We start from the raw sequence: 20,059 nt of genomic DNA, 5'->3' as shown, positions 1-20,059 counted from the left end.
TTGTACATCTTGAAGATCAATCCCGCGTGCCATACCCTGTCAAAAGCTTTTTCTACGTCGACAAAGGCCGCCACTGTAGTTTCTTTGTTGTTAAATGACTGGGTGATCTTTTCAATGATACGTGTAAGCTGGGCTGTTGTGCTATGCATTGGCCGGAAGGCGAATTGATGTGGTGGGAGTAGCTGCCGTTCATCTACGTGTGCCATGAGTCTTCTGTACAATAGTCTTTCTATCACTTTACTGATGTGTGAAAGCAAGCTTATTGGCCTGTAGTTCTGGGAGAATAATTTTGATTTCCCCGGCTTTGGTATCATGCATACTGTGGCATTTTTCCATGTTGTGGGAAAGTGGCCAGTGATGAGAATGGAGTTGAAGATTCAGCATAGGAGCACCATGAGTTTACGTGGGGCTCTCTTCAAACAGGACGAGGGAATGGCATCAGGTCCAGCGGCTTTGTGTGCATTTATGGTCTTCACGATGCGCGAAACTTCACGTGGAGTGGATATCGAGCTGCAGGTACGGGATGATTCTGTGGAAGGTGTCTTCGAAGGAAACGATGTACTCTCTGGATTGTTTGCTCGTCTCCCGGGTCTGCGTTTGGTTGAAATTGTTCTGATAGGTGTTATGCAAACACTTCTACTGTTTCTGCGGCTGAGAAAACCAGTCCGTTCTGTCCGTGAAGAGGTTGCGTATGTGCAGCCTGCGTTCTTGTAAGAAAGCGAGTAAGTTTCCAACATTCTCTGTGCGGAGCTTTGAGTTCTTGCAGAGTTTTGTTCCATGATGCGTTTTGGAGCCTGTTCAACCTTTTTTTCACCTTATCAGTGAGGTAGTTGTATAGAGCTTTTGATTGCGATGTACGTTGCTTTTGCCAGCATTTCCTGGCCCATCTTTTCAGTGCGATAAGTGCACGAGTGCGATCTCGTCTGGGCTTTGTACTGCTGGTTGTTTGACGTTTCTGACTGAAGCGAGATGATAGGCGGTTTTTACTGCTGCTGTGAGTTGGGAGCTTCCTTCCTCTACTTCTTCTGGGGTGGCCAGATTTATTCTTGGGTCCAGCATATCATTAAGCAGCTGGCAGTAGTTGTCCCAGTCGGTGACCCTGGACTGCGGGAGACGGGTCAGCGGTGTGTCATGTTGGTGCTGGAAAATCATGGTCACTGGGTTATGGTCTGATGAGAGTTCATTAATGGAGATAGGATCTTCTACTATGGTGATATTTGCAGATAAAACCATATCCAGGACATCAGGGCTGCCGGCTCCTACTGGAAAGTGTGTTGGTTCCTTCGGTGCAGTTGCCTGCAAGTCTAGTGCTCTCAGATGCGCTTCTATAACTCTGCCATTCCTATTGCTTGCTTTTGAGTTCCAATGCCAATGCTTAGCGTTCAAATCGCCAGCTATGATTACACGTGTACCAAGTGCACGTAGTAAGCGCAGGTCGGCTATATCTATTCGGGTGTTGGGCTTTCTATATGTGGGTATGATGTATATAGGCTCCGTTGGTGTGAGCAATTTGATAGCTGTTACTTCCAATGAGTTCAGTGGCGGTGGGATCAGTTCTTCGTAAGGTAGATGATTTTTGATTAAGGTGGCCGTGCCTCCTTTCCAAGTTTGTCGATCTGTTCGCATAACTGTGTAATTCTGGACTTTTAGTCTAGTAGGTGGTAGGTGGTTTCCTGTGTAGGGCTGTGTCAATTTGATATGATCCAATGAAGTGCTGGAACTCGAGTTTCTGGGTCTCAAGGCCATTGCAATTTCAAAAGAGTAATTTGATGTGGCGTTTGATTGTTCTAATCCCTGGCATTATCAATGATGTCAACGAAGGTTTCAATTAGTGCTGTAGGTTTGGAGAATGTGTCTGTTGCTGATTTAAATTTTTGGAGACCTGTCTTTATCTTTTGTAGTATCCTTTTGAAGTCCAATCCCTGGAAGAGGATCATTACTTCTTTTATACAGCTAAAGTCTGAGGATAATGTGGTGGTGCTCTGCTCTGTTGAAGATTTTGTTGCGTTGCGGTTGTTGCGTGTGTTGGCGTGGATTGATCATTCTTTGTTGGGAGCGGTGGAAATTCCTTTTCTGATGAGGTGATTGATACTTCACTGATTGTCGGAGTTGGTTTTGTGACAGTTGGCAGTATCTCAGTTCCTTGCTTTTGTCGGGCGCGCCTTCGTTTCTCTTGTTCAAAGATGATACAGACTTTGAACTTTGCGGGATGATCTCCTTTACAGTTTTGACAGAAGGCTGCCGTCTCTCTTGTCTTTTTAGGACATTCTCTAGTGAGGTGAGCGCCTTCACTTCATGCACCTAGGTGTGGCGTTGCAGGAGCAGAATGTCCGAGCCGTTGGCATCGGAAACATTGCAAGAATTCAGCTGGCTTATACGGTTCTACCGTTATGCGGTAGCTCAATACTGTTTTCAAATCGTAGATATTGGATGTACTGTTATTCTTGGGGATGATAGCCATGAAGAGTGGTAAGGGTACTCTTTCTTCTGATTTGGTTGTTTTACCTCTCAGTTGCTTGACATCCGTTGCTGGATACCCCTGGTCATGTAGATCTTGTTTGATGTCTTCGGTTTCAGTGTCGACTGGTAATCTTCGTATTATGACTTTAAGTGGTTGTTGTCTTTTTGTTGTTTCAACTGCATATCCTAGTTGTTTCCTTTTGCAATATTTTTGGATTGCCTCATAGTCCTCTGGTGAGGAGCATTGGAACTTCAGTGTGTCCTGAAATTGTGTGGCTTGAAGCCTTTTCCGACACAGTTGGTGAATGTCTTTAGTGGCTGCGTAGATCTGTTGTATTCCATAGATAGAGATGCTTTTTGGTTTTGGGAGTTCGTGTGCTTTGTTCCCAATATCTGAGCATCCTGAGCCTGCCTGCGTTTTCCTGGACAAGGGAGTTGAGTGGCTGGAATTTATTTTTTGTTTGCACTTCTGTGTGGGCTGTCTTGATTTGATGCTGTTTGAAAGTGTGCGTGGCTCTGTTCCATTCTTCATCTGGGGGGCAATCAGATCCAATTGATTCCCTGGACTGGTCCTGCTCTTCTGTTCTAGTTGTTCTCTTACTGGTGTCTGAATTTGGAGAATAGCAAGAAGATCCCCCGCTGGTGCTTGAGTCTTCTTCCTGGCTCTGTGTAGTCTCTTTATCATGTTGAGGCTGTGGCGTGCTTGTCGTGGAGTGTTCGTGAGGGTTTGCTTGATGTTCTTCAGGACGTCTCTGAGGTGTCATTAGCCCCATTGGCGATATTTGAAGTCTTTGGTTCTTCTCCTGAAGCGGAGTTTGTACTGGTGGAGGTGGGAGAGGCATCTGCTTCTTGCCGTTTGTTTGCTTGGATGTTGTGCTGCGCGTCTGCTTAACCATTTTTCAGGTCGCAATGCTGCTTCTATCCGGTCGTTGATGAGGTTTTGAAGGCTGGGGAAAGTGGGGGGGGGGCACTGCAGGCCCTTAGTTAACACCGCTGGGTATCAAGACCTGCAGTGCTGAGTGTGCGGGGAACCCTATCTTTGCTGCCTCGTTGGGATGAGTTAATTCTGCGCGCTGCCCGGTTGTCGGCAAAGCCTGTTCATACAAGAGCTCCTACTCTATGCTCAGATGCTCAAGAGGACCAGGGCTGGAACAGTAATAACTCCTCCTTTCGGTGCGTTATGAGTCAACACTGTCGGGGAGGGATATTTTAGTCTCGTCTGGGCTTTTATAAGGGCCGAACTGTCAGTCTTGCCTTTTTGTCGGTTTGTCAGATGGCTCTAAGAAGAGCCGGCTATATTTATTTTAGCCTTTTCTGTCTGTGTTCAATAAGCACTGTCCGTGTTTGCATATAACCTCCGGGTATGCTCCAGATGTTTTCCTCTTGGTTAGATGGCGTCGAGGTGCTGGCCATAGGTGTGCTCTCATTGGTTGAAGAGATGGCCGGAGGTGTTCTCTCATTGATCGGAGCGCTGGTCGATGATGCTCTCTTATTGGGCGGAGTGTTCGTCAAAAGAGCTCTCTCATTGGTCGTGAGCAGGCCGAAGGTGTCCTCTCATTTGTTGGTGAGCTGAACAATGGAGTGTTTCCATTGGTCGGGGAATTGACCAATCCTGAGCTTTCTCCAGTGCTGGCTTCATAGTTGCTGCTGTTTTCCATGTCCGTCAACGTTTCCCCCTCTGATGTGGTTACGGGGTCTGGTGTGCATTTTGCTGGGTTTTCAATTTCTGGGAAGCGGTTGGTGGGTTTTTCGCGTGGGGGCGCTGGTTCGTAACTGTCGTCCTCTTCATCTGAGTACAGAGGCATTGTTTGTATGGTTTGCTCCCTTGTTCTCTTTGGCTGTTGTCTTTTGCATCAGGTTTCTTTTATTTGGTGTTTCGTGTATGTTTGTCATACTTTGCATTTGGTCCTTTTCAGGGCCACCTGGTTTCTGTGTATTCATATTTGCACCTGGTGTGTTGAGTCTCTCAGTTTCTTCATTTGATTGGGTGGTCAGGGTCTCCTCTTCTCTAGCCAGGTTCCTACGTTGCTTGCTAGCGCGGGTGCTCATCTGGGGGACTCCACTTCTTTTTCCTTTGCATCATATAATGGATTGCCCCAGAAGTTCTCCTTCCTCTCGTCTGCCTTCCGTGGTAGTTGATCAGGGTTTTGTGTTTGGATCGGCTGTTTGTGATATGTCCCTGCATGTTTCGCAGATGAAGTAGATGGCTTTTGCTTGGAGGTCTTCTTTTCGGCTCTGATCTCTGCTTCTTTCTTGAGTGACGGCAGATTTCGGGGTGTGATTGGTGGCTTCCTGGGTGTTGTGTTGGGTATGTTTGTTCGTGTTGTAAACATGTATTATTATTATTATTATTATTTTGTTTATTTTAAAATACCTAGTATGGTGTGGGTGAGTGGGGGAAACGTTGGGGTGAGGCCCCGTATAGTGAGTTTTGTTGTGTTGTGTGGTTGTAGTGTGTGTCAGCGGTTGGATGGTGTGGCACTCCTTTGTCTAACACCGCAAGGTATCCGGAGGCTTGTATGTGAGTTGCAAGGGGGTTCCTGAGCTAATCCGCTGTTTCTCTTTCTCCTGTAACTCTGCTGCCTTCGAGTCACCCTTGACTGACGGACCAAGCCTGTAAAAGCACCAGGACCAGAGCGAATCTTGGTGCCTGGGAGGGTGGGGGCAGCCAAAGTCAACAGAAAGATACAGGTGGTTGAGTGTCTTACGTCAAGTCGATTTTTTGTTAAAGTGGCTCTATAAGAGCCGGTCTCACGCTATTAGGAGTATCACTCGCTTCACTTTTTTTCCTTCTTTCAAAGCACTTCGCTTTATAAGAATATCGTCGCGATAGGATATTCCACTGTTTTTATTGGTAAACGATTTAGCTCTGTTGTAACAGTGGGATATGCTATGTTTTTATACACCAAGCTGTTTATTTTGGGAGCGTCACGCAGGAAGAACCTGATACGTGTTCCGTCCGCTAAGCCCGTTTAACTCAGAATCCCATGAGTAATATCCAATCAATCAATCTAAACAATAACTTTTTCTCTGCCAATCAGGCAGAGATGGGCTTCTAGCAGTTATGCTATTTTGCCCAGTGCGAAGTATGGAATGGTGTGGCAAGAAGTTAACTAAGAAGTCACTGAGTTGTTGCTTCTCTTGTGTGTAGTTCCGATGTTGTGCGTTTCCGTGTTATATATTATGTAATTGATTTTGGTGCCTCTGTACCTGTGGCTCCCAGTTGTGTTGAGTAATTTTTAATATTGAATTTGGTGTGCTAGTTTGGTTGTTATTTGAGAGTTTTTGTAGTGTGGGTGTGTGTTTTTAGGTTGAGAAGTGGAAGTTTCATTGGTTAGGTTTTGGGAGGCGGGTGGTGGGGAACGAGCCTAAGAATTTTGGGATTTAGGTGTATATTAAATGGCTTTTTTTTCTTTTTAACATGGTTAGGATAGCGTGAAGGGTAGTTTTGGGTGAGTTCGTTGGAGTTCTTTCAAGGTCGATGAAATTATCTTTGAAAAACTTTTTTTTCCAAAATTCTTTCTTTGTATTTCCTGTTGAGTTTGATGATTACATCTTTAATTGGTAATAAACGAAAGTGTCTGTAGTATGGCTTAACGTCTTCATCCTGGAAGTTGTTTGTTATTTTCCGTATCCAGTAGCGTTCTGCTCTCGATACGTCTGCTACATTATGTCTAGAGTATAGAGGATGTCCATAGATGAGCGTGGGGCAAATAATCATTTTGTATAAGTAAAGCTTATTTTTGAGGTTCAACGTAGGGTTGATGCATAATCTATTAATGCTATTATGGTGCGAATTGCACACTTCCTGACTTCCTGTATATGAGCATTAAGAGTTAGCCGTTTATCGAGTAGAACTCTAAGATATTTTGCTGTTGTTGTATCTGGGACCTCTTGATTTTGAATTTTAATTTTATTACGTCTGTCCTTAATGGAATGTCGGCGTCTGCGAGGTAGAATGAAGAGAATGAGCTGAGATTTCTGGGGTTTAGCTGCAATTTCCATTTAAGGCACCATTTTGCAAATTCATTTATTTGCTGTCTTAAACGGTTGAGCACATTGCGCGTGAGCAGTGTGGAGGTTCAATAGGCAGTGTCATCTGCAAAAAGTCCAAGTTTTGTGGTGAACTTCTGGTTGATGGGTGTATCATTGACATAAAGAAGATAAATTAGTGGTGCGATTGTCGATCCTTGTGGAACTCCTCGTTGGATAGGGATATTGTTACGTCCAATCAATGCTAGGATTATTATAAAAGGTAGCGATATGGATAGGCGTTCTGGAGTTGAATTTTGATGAGTAGCGGAGTAGTCGTGGAATCCTGTAGATTAGTAGGAATGGTGCTCTCTGAGAATTTTATTTCTTTTTTGAGGATGATTGCCGTACCTCCTGAGGGGGTGATGCGGTCCTGTCGAATGATATTGTAGCCTTGTAAGTGAATATTGAAGTTTTTGGTGAAGTGAGTTTCATTAATGATGGTGATATCTATCTTGTGATCTTGAATGTAAGTGAGCAGCTCCATCATTTTGGTACGAAGTCCTTGGATGTTGATAAACATGATTTTGGTGGTGGATGATGTATTTGAGGCGTCCCCAGTAGCGGTTCTATTCCTGCACATCTCGTCTATTTTGATTATGTTTGGGAATGTTTATGTAGGCGTATCCTTGCGTTGAGTTGAGAATATTAATTTTTTGTGGAAGATGGCAGCAGTAGCTTTCTTGATTGAACTATGCAGAGTCTGAGTTTCTGTTGGTTTCATGGCTAATGTGAGAACTGCGCTGACCCATTGGATAATGTGAGTAATTTCTTCTATGGGTGTCTTGATGGTTTCATTTATAGTTGGTGCTGTTGAGGTTGAGGCGGTGTTGTCAGCAGTAATGTTGTCCTGAAGCGGCATGTAATTTCCAGTATGGACTGTCGTTTCTGGAGTAGTTTTCTGTGATGTTGGTTTAGGTTTGTCCTTAGGATATATCTTGATTGGAATATGAGTGTCTTCTATGGTTGCAGAGGTGGGGCGCTTTGGACAGGTGCTGCTTCCAGTTTTGTGCCCATTGATTTTAAAGGTTGCACAGAAGGGTGTGTTTCTATTTATGCGACATTTGTGATTAGGTGTACGATGGACGCCGCATTTGTAGCAATGTTGAGTGGCATTGCAGCTGGATGAGATGTGACCATACTGGAAGCATTTAGAGCATGGCAGTGGTCTTCCCTGATTCTTGGAGGCTTCAACTCTGTGATAGTAATTGTCGATGATGATGCCGTTTGTGATGAGGTGACTGATTTCTTCAGGATTGTATGAGAACAATCTAAGAAGAGGTAGAGGCCCACGATCTGACTCAGTCCTAATGACGTTATAGTAATCGATGTGTTGTTCAGTGAGTTCTTCCTTGATTTCTTCTAGGGTGTAGTTGAGGTCCATTCCAGTTATTACGCAGGTGAAAGTTGCTTTAGGCGGTTGAGGTGTGCGTTTACGTCCTTCGTTAGTATACCATGTCTTATCATAGCTGAATACCGAGGGTGTATGTATTTTTAGGAATTGTTGTTTGTCAAATAAGGATGTAAACTTGATGCGAATGCCTCGGATGCTCTTGATAAAATATATGATATATTTGGTATTGACTTGACGACGGCTGACCACGCTGTTTAATGTCTTCCTCTCGTAGAATTCATTTCGTAGGTTACTTATGGTGACACTATAGTCATCAGATTCCTGTAAAGTGGAAATTGTAGTGGGTTTGGCAGCGGATTCTGTAGTCTTTAGAGTTGGATTCTAAGGTGGATTCTCTTCAGTAACTTATTTTGAAGGTGCGGTGAGGTTACTGTCTTCTTCTTCATGGGAGTATGTGCTGTCAGTTTCACAAATAGCTGTATTGCTAAAGTCCTCTTGGTTTTTTTGGTATGGGAGGTGGCGAGCCGGAGTCCGAAGAGCTAGAGCTGGAGCTGCTGTGATCTTGGTTATTCAATGGAGTTGCGTCGCAGTCTTTGGAGATTGTTGCAGGGAAATCAGATGCTTTGAAAGGGCTGTCTTGAGAGATGAATGACGGTGGTGATGAATGAACTGCCTGAATAGTTGGACTTTCATCAGATGATCCCCAGTAAAACTCTCGATTTCGTGTGGTATCACTGCGAAGTTGGCGAGTTGTTGTGGCTTGATCCATTTCAGCTTGTTTTTTCTGAGACAGTGTCTGAACAGGCTTGCGTACGGAAGTTGAATCCTTTGCTTTTCTTCTGGAGTCTTCATGTTGGAGAGAGTTGTGCGGGAATCCTGTGCGGTTTTCATGTCTTCTTGATGACGTGCCTCTTGAATGCTTGGAAGTGGAACTCCTAGGAGTGGGATATGTGTGTGTGTGGGGGGGGGGGTAAAGGTGTCTGTATATGTGTAAGTATGTGTGTTGAGTGTTGGCAATCCTTTCGTATAGCACCGCAAGGTATCAGGGATTGCTATGTTGTTTGTGAGTGCGTGTGTTTGTGAGGTGGTCTAACTATGATGCTGTCCCTTTGGGACTATCTATCCCTACCCGCTTCCCGGCTGTCGGCAAGGCCTGTACATACGAGAGTTCCTACTCAGAACTCGGATACTCAAGAGGGCCAGGAAAGCAGATAGTTATAACTATTCCTTCAGGTGCGTCAACTGTCAACACTGTCGAGGAGGCAGTAATATAATTTAGCTGTTGTGGCTCTAAGAAGGGCCGAGGGTGGTGACAGCGAACGGAGCTGACACCGGGGATCAAGTCAAGTGGCTGCCAAAAGTAATGACAGTCAAGCTCTAAAAAGAATAGAACTGGCATTAAGTTTTGTTTTTAGTAGGGTCTTTGCAAAAGACCGGGAAAGTCTTTCGTAATTTAGGACGCGGTGATGTATCAAGATACTCTTCTCTACGCTGTTCCTCCAATGACACGTTTGGATAGTGTGCTATATATTATTACGCGTTACTCAGCTTGCTACGATTAATCCGTGTGGGACGCTCGAAAGCTTGAGTCAGTATGGAATTGAATTCAATGGAGTAATATCCAAGTCAAGTCAAGTCAAGTCAAGTATTGTCATTTTTCCTTCTCTTATGGAGAAGGAAGGATATCTAGCTGTATAGCTACTTCATCCAAAGTAGTGATTGTTTATTTGTGTGTGGTGTAACAAGTCTGCATGTTATATTGGCACTGTGTATCTGATTTTTTTTTGTTTGTTTGTTTGTTTCGATTGAGTAAGGAGTTAGTTTGTTTGGATAGGTATAGTTGGGAAGAGGAGGCAATATTCAGATTCTTCTGCTCTTCTTTGAAGATGATGAGGTTGTTGGTGTCTCGCCGCATCCACTGAGTCCGCGCCAGTCCAAGATCCGATACTGAGCCACTGGTTGAGATGGTGTTTATGTTTCGTTTTTATTCATTTATGCGGTCATGATAGTAGTTAGTCAAGGCTTGAAGTATTGTTATTGGATTTGGATTGTATTGCTGATCTTCGGCCGTGTAATGTTTTTGATGGAAATCCTTTTGTCGTAGTTTTTTGAAATATTTGAAATTTAGTTTGTTTATTGTGTGTTCTATCGGTAGTAATTCTGCTTGTTCGTAGATGTTTTCCATATTTCTTTCTATTTTCAATATTCGTCTGAGCCAAAATTGTTCAGTTTTAGCCACCTCTGCAATATTGTTCCTATTATGAATAGGGTGTCCATAGAGTAATATTGTTCTGATAAGTAATTTGTATATATGGCTTTTAGCTTTTGGTGTTAAGACTGTTTGGGTGATTGTATGTTTTAGTTTAAACATAATGAGAAGTGCTCTTTTTTTGGCAATAGCTATATGATTTTTGAGGTTCAAACGGTTGTCTAGAGTGACATCCAAATATTTTGCAGTTTTAGTTGGAAATACATGAGTATTGTCTATGATAATTGATTTGTGGCGGTCCTTCCTAATACCTTTTCCATTAGGATAACATAAAAGTATCTGGGTTTTTTGCGGATTTAGTTTTAGGAACCATCGATTACACCATTTTTGAAATTGTTTGATTTGACGCTTCAATCGATTTAATATGACGGTAATGTTGTTAGCATACGTCCAGTATGCCGTATCATCATCAAAAAGTGCTAAATTGCACGTGTTGTTGTTTAAAAGTGGTGTGTCATTCACATATAATATATATAGTAATGGTGCAATAGTTGTATCTTGTGGGACACCTCGATTTAGATAAATTTTGTCTGAGAGTTGACCTTTCATCTTGATATATGTCTGACGCTGTTGGAGAAAGTTCCATATCCATCGAATTATTGTAGTAGGAAGGTTGAGTTGTAGTAACTTTGTTAGAAGGCCATCGTGCCAAACGCAATCAAATGCGGAACTAAGATCAAGGAATATTGCTCCAGCTTTAAGTTTCTTCCTAAGAGCTTTCTCCAGATGGCTATGGAGGCGTAAAATTTGATCTGTACAACTATGCTGTGGACGAAATCCAGCTTGGTTAGGAGTAATTTGTTGAGTAGTGTGGAAATATCTATGGAGTCTGTCAACTAGTAGTTTTTCTAATAGTTTAGACATGATAGATGTGAGAGTGATAGGTCGGTAATTTGTAGACAAGGAATGATTTTTTCCATGTTTAGGAAGTAGAATGGTGTAGGATTGTTTCCAAGATTCAGGTATAAAGCCTGAGCTAATGCTGTAGGTGAATATTTGTGCTAAAGCTTGTAGCAGTGAATCAGGAGCGTTTTTTATGCATATATTGGGAAGTTCGTCTGGTCCGGGTGCTGTATTCTTCTTCTTTTTGGCAGCTTCTTTAATTTCAATGGGTAATATATCTTGAAGTAGTAATTCTACATTACCAAGGTGCTCATCTGCAATAACTTGAGGGCGTCTATCTTGCTTATGTTGTAGAAATGTTTTCATTTTGTTAGCGAGATTTCGTATGGCTTTTTGTTTCCGATTAGTATTGGGTGGTTGATTGAAGTGATGTTGTAGCTCCTTTTAGAAAAATGTTAGTTATTGTTCTGTGGTGAGCAAAATTTGTCCATCAATATTTGTTGGTATGTCCATACTATTAAGTTGTTTATACGAGGGGCATTCAATAAGTAAAGAGACAAATTGCTATAGCTCAATAAAGATTTATTTCAATCTTTCAAAACTAAGGCTATTTTTCAATATAATCACCCTTTACAATTATGCATTTGTCCCATCTTTCTTGCAACTTCCTAATTCCCTTGGCGAAGAAATCTTTCGATTTACCCCGAAGCCACCTTTGCACCGCTGCCTTAACTTCCTCATTGTTAGCAAATCTTTTTCCACGTAGGGCGTCTTTGAGTGGTCCAAACAGGTAAAAATCAGATGGGAAGAGGTCTGGGCTGTAGGCAGGATGAGGTAAGACCTCCCAACCCAATTCTTGAAGCTTATCTCGGGTCAGCTGGGCTGTATGAGGGCTGGCGTTATCGTGCTGAAGAATGACTCCTTTTGACAAGAGTCCACGGCGTTTGCTCCTGATAGCTGGTTTAACTTTGTGTTCTAGCATCGCAGAATAGTATAGGCTATTGATAGTTCGCTGATCTTCAAGGAAATCGCAATAGATTGGACCCTGTGAGTCCCAAAAGATGGTCAGCAGCACTTTACCAGCGGAAGGTTGAACCTTCAATTTTTTACGAACTGGAGAGCTAGTGTGTTTCCACTCCATACTCTGCCTTTTGGTCTCAGGGTCGTAGTGATGGATCCAGGCCTCGTCGCAAGTCACTATTCTTTCAAAAAAAGCGTCTCCTTCAATCAAACTTCGTTGCGTTAAGGCTTGACAAATGGAAAGCCTTGATTCTTTATGAGCGTCAGTAAGCTGTCTGGGAACCCATCTGGCACACGTCTTTCTGTACTTTAAAATGTTCCTAATGACATTGTGAACAGTTCGAACACTTACTTGAACTTCCTCAGCTATGATTTCAACAGTAATTCTTCTGTTATCACGAATAAGTCCGCCAATCCTCGATTCCAACGAAGAACCAGAAACTTCCACTGGACGTCCACATCGGGGTTCATCACCTACACTTGTTCGGCCACTTCTAAACCGATCAACCCACTTGTACACATTCGCACGGTTCATACAACTGTTACCGTACTGTCTCAACATTCGAGAAAAATTTCACTTGGTTTTACACCTTCTGCGACTAAAAACCTAATGACTGAGCGCTGTTCTTCTAAGGTGCAATCTTCTAGAGGACTTGCCATGATGAATTGATATTTTTGAAGTTATGTTGGCATAAAATTACGAAACAGCAGATCAGAGCATATCCCAAGGTTGCCAGCTAACACCCCTGAAACATTAAAAAAAAAAAAAAAAAAGATTAGTTTTAAAAATATAGACTGTCTCTCTTTACTTATTGAATGATCCTCGTATTTTGGTCTTAATTCTTTCCAGAATTTTGGAGATTTTTGCATGTTTTTAATAAGTTTTTTAAATGCTCACACTTGTTGATTAACTTCTGTTCTCTGAAACGATTGATATCTTGTCTAATTTCATGATTTAGGTTATTGATTGTTCGTTTCGTATCTTGAGTAGGGTTTTTTCTATAAAGTCTATATAGAAATTTTTTGTGATTAATTTTTTCAAGTAGACTTCGAGGAATTCTTTCTTCAAGTGTGTTGATAGTTCTAGTGGGAACATGTTTGTTGAGTGCTTCTTTTATGATGTGAATAATTCGATCATAAGCTTGTGTGATAGAATGCTCATTGTTCTGAATTTCAATCTCCGATATTGATCGATTTATATCTTCCTTATATGCTTCCCAGTTAGCCTTCTGATAGTCCTTAATAGTGATATTGTGTTGAGATGATATAGGAGTATTGGTAAGTCGAATTTCTATCGCTCCATGATCTGAGGGAAGGTCATAATTGGTGTGAGCTTCTTGTATAATTGGAAGTAGCTTATTTGTGATCAGAATTTTGTCCGGATTTGTGTCCTGTTCATTGGCTGTTTGAGCGCGTCTTGTCGGTTTATCCTGTTTTACAAGGAAGAGTGAGCTATTGGTAAGATAAGTTAGTAGAATTTTCTCATTTTTATTTGTGATTGGGTCTCCAAGTAGTTGATGTTGAGCATTTAAATCGGCTAATATAACTGAGTATTGGAATCTGGAGAAGTGCGTTAATAAAGGTAAACTTTGAGATAAGTCTTCATTAGGTTGATTATAAAGGGTAACCAACATAATAGGAATATGGAGATGTATAGTGATAGCCAATGGAGTGGTTTTTTTCATGTTGTAGTCGTTTAGGTAAGTTGTAAAGGGAAAAAGAGAGTTCTTTCCTTATTAGAATAGCAGTACCTCCAGATGGCGATTTTCTATCATGACGTACAGTCTTATAATGTGGAATTTGGAGAACATTAAAGTTGTTTAATTTAGTTTAATTAATGACGATGACGTCAATTTTGTGTTTGGCGGCGTAGATGGACAGTTCCATTGTTTTCCTACGTATACCTTGAATATTTATGAACAGAAGTTTTAAGTTGGTAGATTTATTGCGCCAGCGATGAAAAGTCTTCTTCGGCGATTGGGCCATTATGAAGCAGTAGTAAATTGAGCGATGTGTTCTTTAAGGTGATTTCTCTTGATGTAACGCATTATTTTTCTTGTCCTATGTGTAGGTCTCCGTCGGTTGAAATTAAGGTGTTAATACGTTCATTGAAGTATGTTTCTGTAGCTTGGTTTATAGCTCCCTGAACAACATCAAATTGTAAGGTTTGAGCGTCGGAGATAATGGTGATGATGGATGTCATCCATTTGATCATGTTATTTTTGAGCTCTTGAATTTTCTGATCTATGATGTCAAGACAGTACTTGTGAACTGGTTAGTCATCTTTGGACTGGCTGTAATTATCATCTTCATAGTCTTCGTTATGCATGGTATCTTCTTGGTGTTGTTGATTATGACGGGCATCTGTGTTGGAAGGCTGCTTTCGAGGTAAGTTTTCTTCTAAATGTGAATTTCTTATAGCATTGGTTGTGGATTCTGTCCGTCGAAAAATACGTGTGATATTTGGTGACTCTTGAGTTGATTTGTATGGACGTTTTGGGCATTGACTAGCCCCTGTACGATGACCCATCGTATGGCATGTTAAACAGAAATTGGGATTGGCAGTTTTTTGACAGCTTTTGGTTTCATGGTCATTGCCACATTTGTAGCATATAGGTTTGTTCTTGCATTGAGGTGCCCATATTGAAAGCATCTGTTGCATGGAGTATGTCTTCCTCGACTCTTAGATGGTTCCACTTTAAATCGTTGCATTCCAATTGTGATGCCATTAGTGATAAGGTGGCTAATTTGATCTGGATCTGATGAAAATAATCTAATCAAAGGAAGTGGTCCATTTTGATTCTTGATCCGAATAATGTTGGTAAAAGAAATATTGTTTTCTATTAGGTCTTGTTTAATATCATCAATCGTAGTTGTTAGCGGGATTCCCTTGATAACACAAGTGAATACTTTCCGTCTTGAGTTTGTAGGTTTTGTTGGCGAGAAAGTTTTTTTCATCATTGGTTACCAATCGTGCCTTTGGTCCAAAATCGTGAAGTTTGAATTTATGCAGGAATCGTGTTTTGTCTTCCTTTGTTCTAAAGTTGAGTATGAATCCATTAGTTCGAGGCATTGCATATGTAGTGAGTGCAATATTGGGAAGTCTGTTTCTTACCAACTTCTTAAATGAGATTGGATTACAAAGTTCATTCTTTATATGATTGATCCTATGGAGTACATGACAGAAGAGTCTTCTTGATTAGGAGTAAGTTGTTGATGATTATTAGTATCTTCATCTCGAGGTGTTCTTGTGGTTTGTGTATATTGACCTGCAGAATCTCTAGAAGCACGATTTCTGGAAGTCTTGTTAGTTGATTCAAGAGAAGGGAAATTATATTCAAATAAGAGTTGTTGTCTGGCATTAGTTAGACTCAAGTCAAGTGGTGGTGTTCTTCTCGATTCAGGATGCTGTTCATTTGGAGATGAACTCAGGGTAGATGGATGTGTTGCCCCATGAGAGGTATGACGACTACTAGGGTGATCATCTGTTGTAGCTTGGTTCATAGTAGAAATGGATGGAGTAAGTTTCGTATCCTCAGGTGGTGTGAAATGTTGTCCAAAGTCTCCTTGGTGGGCATCAATGATGAAGTCGGAGTCGTTAGAATCGTGGGATACAGGAGAGATCTCTTCTGGTGATGGCTGATCAGAGTCACCTGTAGGAGTTGATCGGTCGCTACGATTGGAAGAAGATGGATAGTTTGTGTACGATCACTCTGTGTTTTCAGGCGATGGTTCAGTAAATTGGTCATCAGGTACATTAATGTTTGGTGACTGGAGTCTGGGACATTCTTCTATTTTATCTTCTTCAGTCAATAGACGACGTGATGGAGTGACCTTGCCAATCATAGTCATATGGGGTTGCTTCATTGTTTCTTGAGTCGATGTCTGTGCAGGACGTGGTGCATGGACTTCTGCTCTGGTAACGGTAACGTGGAAGGTATCTTCTTGCGATGATTTCTGTGATGGCGTGGGCTCCTTCTTCTTTACACCTCGGGGGGTCGGCTGATTCTGTGGAGGCTTGATCTTCCCACTTCTCGTCTGTTTCACCATGGTATGTGCTGGATGGATGGACACTGGGACTAAAAAGGGCCGGAGATGAATATGCAGGACACTGGGACTAAAAGGGGCCGATTAATGAGTGTGTAGGACACTGGGACTAAAAAGGACCGAAGATAAATGTGTAGTGTGTGGTTGAGTACTGTAAGTGTTAGAGTAGTAGCAAACCTTTGGTTAACACCGCAAGGTAGCCAGGCCGCTGTGTTGTATCGTATGAAATAATGTATATGTAAGTGATATATTGGTCCCTAGTTCAACAGTCTCGTTGGGATTGATTAAGGCCAATCGTTCCCCGGCTGTCGGCAAAGCCTGTACAATCTAAAGTCCCTACTCTAAGCTCGGGAGCTCTAGAGGACCACGGAAACGTATGATCTCAACCACTCCGGTCGGTGTGTCACTCGTCAGAACAGTCGGGGAGGGTGAAAATTAATTTAGCTCTGGCTCTAATAAGAGCCGAATTCACCTATCAAATATAGTCAGTCTATGTCTGGCCTTAAGAAAGGCCGGCGAAGCCGATAGTCCAAGTCAAGTGACGATAATTACAAAACTGGGAAACGTAGATTAACGATTAGCCCATACGCAAACTAACTTCCAACAACTAGTATACTCTTGTGTGCTAGTAGATAAGAAAATGCGTGGACGATAAGCTTGCTACGATTAATACGTGGGAGACGTGCAAACGATCGAGTCAGTATGGAGTAATAGCAAGCAAAAGAGTCTGTTTATCATCTCACTGTGGAGATGAAAGGACGTCCAGCCGTAGGCTGCTTTGTCCAGTGTAGGAACATTATTTGTTTGAATAAAAGTTTGTGCAGTGAGTCAGCATGTCCCATCGAAACGACAGTGCGCAGAACGGGAGCCAGGTGTCCGAGCAGGATGCAAGGCCTGTTTGTCTCGTCAGTGGTGAGTTTTGTCTGGTGTTATTTAGCTACTGGAGTGTTTCGCCTATCGAGGAAGGATGGAGGTTGTTTTTCTTTGAATTTAAAAGCTTTGGATTTTTTTTATTTATTATTTTTTTTTTATTTTTTGTATTGAAATATGTCCTTGGTTCGAGTATAGAATATTTATTCGGGATTTGAAAATGGCCTCTGTTGCCTTTCTAATGGTGTCTGATAGTTGTTTCTCTTCCTGTGGGGGGCAGTTTAATTTCAGAAGAAGGGCTACCTATTTCATAATTTTGGTTGTGGCATCTTCTATAACTTGGTGTATGTCTGATATTTGTGTGGATGGCGTGCTGTTGGCAAGATTTGCTTCGTTGTTGTTTCTGGATTCATCTTGTGAGTGGTTTCTCTTCTCTGTTGTTGAGGTGTTTGACAGAGATTGGTTGTTTTCTGATTCAATATATAACTTGGGCTGTTGTGATTGTATTTTAGAGTTTTGTTGGGGGCGGTCGGGGCACGTGCTGGCACCAGTTTTGTAGTCGTCTCGTTTGCATGTCACGCAGAAAACTATTTTTGTTGGGGCACTCGTGGTTATTGCTTCTATTTTGGCCACACCTGAAGCATAGTTGGATAGCTTTACATTGCTGACTGTTGTGATTATATGTGAAGCATCTGGTGCATGGTGTGGGCCGGCCTTGTGTACGTGATTCTTCTACTTTGTGTTTACTATATCCTATTCTTATCCCGTATGCTATCAGTGTGCTGATTTGCTTCGGGTTTGTTGAGAAGATTCTTATTAGTGGAAGGTCCCCCTTATCGTTTTGGAATCGTGTGACATTTGTGAAATCGATTCTTTGGTTTCTTAGGTCGGTTTTAATGTCTTCTATTGTTTCCTTGGTATGTACTCCTTTTACTACGCACGTATATGTCTGCTTGTTTTTTGATCTAGGTTGCTCATTCGGTTTGCGGTCGGTGTAGTCCCAAGTGGCGGTGCCTCCAAAATCTTTCTCTGCGATAGCTTTTTTGAACTTGTTTTTGTCTGTCTCTGATGCAAACATTATTTTGCACCCATTTATCTTTTTGACGTTGTAGATGATAGGGGTAAGGTTCAGGATTTTGGTTCTGATCATGTTTGCGATTTTGATATCTGTTAAATCGCTTCTCATGTTGCTCACTGTTATCATTGGTGAGTAGCGCTGCTGAGGGTTTTTTGCTTGTGAGGTTTTTTGTTGGCTGTCATTCTCCATGCTTCCACTTTCCTGGGAGAGAAGTTGTGCTGGGGGGCGCTCATTGGGAGAGTTCCATATGTTATCCCCTTGGTTTGGTGGCGTCGGAGTGCTGGTCAAAAGTGTTCTCCCATTGGTTGGGGAGATGGCTGAGGGTGCTCTTTCATTGGTCGTGTCTCTGGTGGATGGTGTTCTCTCATTGGTCGTTGGGCCTGCCGAAGATGGCTTCTCATTGGTCGGTGAGCTGCATGATGGTATGCTCTCATTGGCCGAGGAGTTGGCCAAACCTGGGCTTTCTCCGATGCTGGCTGTGCTGCTCCTGCTGGTTTCCACGTCCGACGACGTTCCCTCTTCTGATGTGGTCGCAAGGTCTGATGTGTGGTTTGCAGGATTTTCATATGTGGGCGTTTTTTGGTTGCTGTCTTCCTCTTCGTCTGAGTATGGGGGTCTTGTTTCCATGGTTTGCTTCCTTGGTCGTTTCGGGTATAGCGTCTGGTTTCTTTTATGGGGCGTTTCATGGATGTTGTGCGCGGGATGCATCAGGTCTTTTTCAGGGCCATTACCTTTCTGTGTATTCTTATTTGTGTGTGGGGTATCCAGTCTCGATGTTTCTTCATTTGTTTGTAGGGGCATGGGCTCATCTTCTCTAGCCATGGTCCTGCGTTGCCTGTTGGCGCGGGTGCTCATCTGGGGGGACTCTACTTATTTCTCCTTGATATCATATATTGGGTCTTCCTGTAAGCTTTTCTTCCTCTATGCTGGTTGTTGGTCTTGATTTTCTGTTGGTGTAACCTGTTTTTGTTGTGTCCATGCAGGTTTCACGTGTGAATGAGATGGTTTTTGTTTGAAGGTCTTCTTATCAGCTTTCATCTCGGCTTCTTTCTTGAGTGACGGCAGGTTATGAGGTGTGATTGGTGACTTTCTGATTGTTGTTGTGTTTTGTGTGTTTGTTCGTGTTTATATTTTATCGTTATTACTTTTTGCTCTCTAACTTATGTGTGCGTATATGTTTGGTATAAGGTGGGTATGATGAGGTTTATTTTTGGGGTTAAGCCCCGTTTGGTGTGTGTTTATTGTATAATTGTAGTGCGTGGCAGCGGTTGGATAGTGTGGCACTCCTTGGTCTAACACCGCAAGGTATCCAGAGGCCTATATGAGTGTTCCTAAGGGGGTCCCTGAGCCAATCCGCTGTTTCTGTCCCTCCTGTAACTCTGCTGCCTTCGAGTCGTCCCAGACTGTCGGACCAAGCCTGTGCATACACCAGAACCAGAGCGAATCTTGGTGCCTGGGAGGGTCGGGGCAACCAAAGTCAGCAGAATGATACAGGTGGTTGTTTTGCGTCTTTCGTCAAGTCGATTTTTTGTCAAAGTGGCTCTTGAAAGAGCCGGTCTGCACACTATTAGGTGTATCACTCGCTTGAATTTATTCACTTTCTAAGCACTTCGCGTTATAGTAGAAACTCGCCGCGATAGGATATTCCACTGTGTTGTGTTGGTAAAAAATTTAGCTCTTTGTTGACAGTGGAATATGCTATGTTTTGTACACCAAATCGTGTATTTTTTGTAGCGTCGCGCAGGAAGAACCTGATATGTATTATGTCCGCTAAGCCAGTTCACCTCGTAATGATGGAGTAATATCCCAGTAGGTTCTGTTTTTTATGATTCTGCTCACATTCCTTCGAATGGTCGTTGGTTGAAGATGTTGAATGGAGTGTCCTGATTGGTCTTTGCTCCTATCAAATCAGAGAGAGTATTGGTGGTCCTGATAAGGGTTTGGTCCTGATTTCTTCTGCTTCTCGATGAGTTAGATAAAGATTTCTACCATGAGGTTGATAAAAATGTTAAGTCTCATAAAGACGTCTTTGTTGTCCTTCATCTTTGGTAGATGAGTTTTTAATGCTTGGAGTAATCTTGAATAT

The sequence above is a fragment of the Thermobia domestica genome, chromosome 18, assembly GCF_964235325.1.
Source record: "Thermobia domestica chromosome 18, izTheDome1.hap1.1, whole genome shotgun sequence".
Lineage (NCBI taxonomy): Eukaryota > Metazoa > Arthropoda > Insecta > Zygentoma > Lepismatidae > Thermobia > Thermobia domestica.
The sequence above is the reverse complement of the archived record's forward strand: the minus strand, read 5'-3'. Positions refer to the sequence as shown.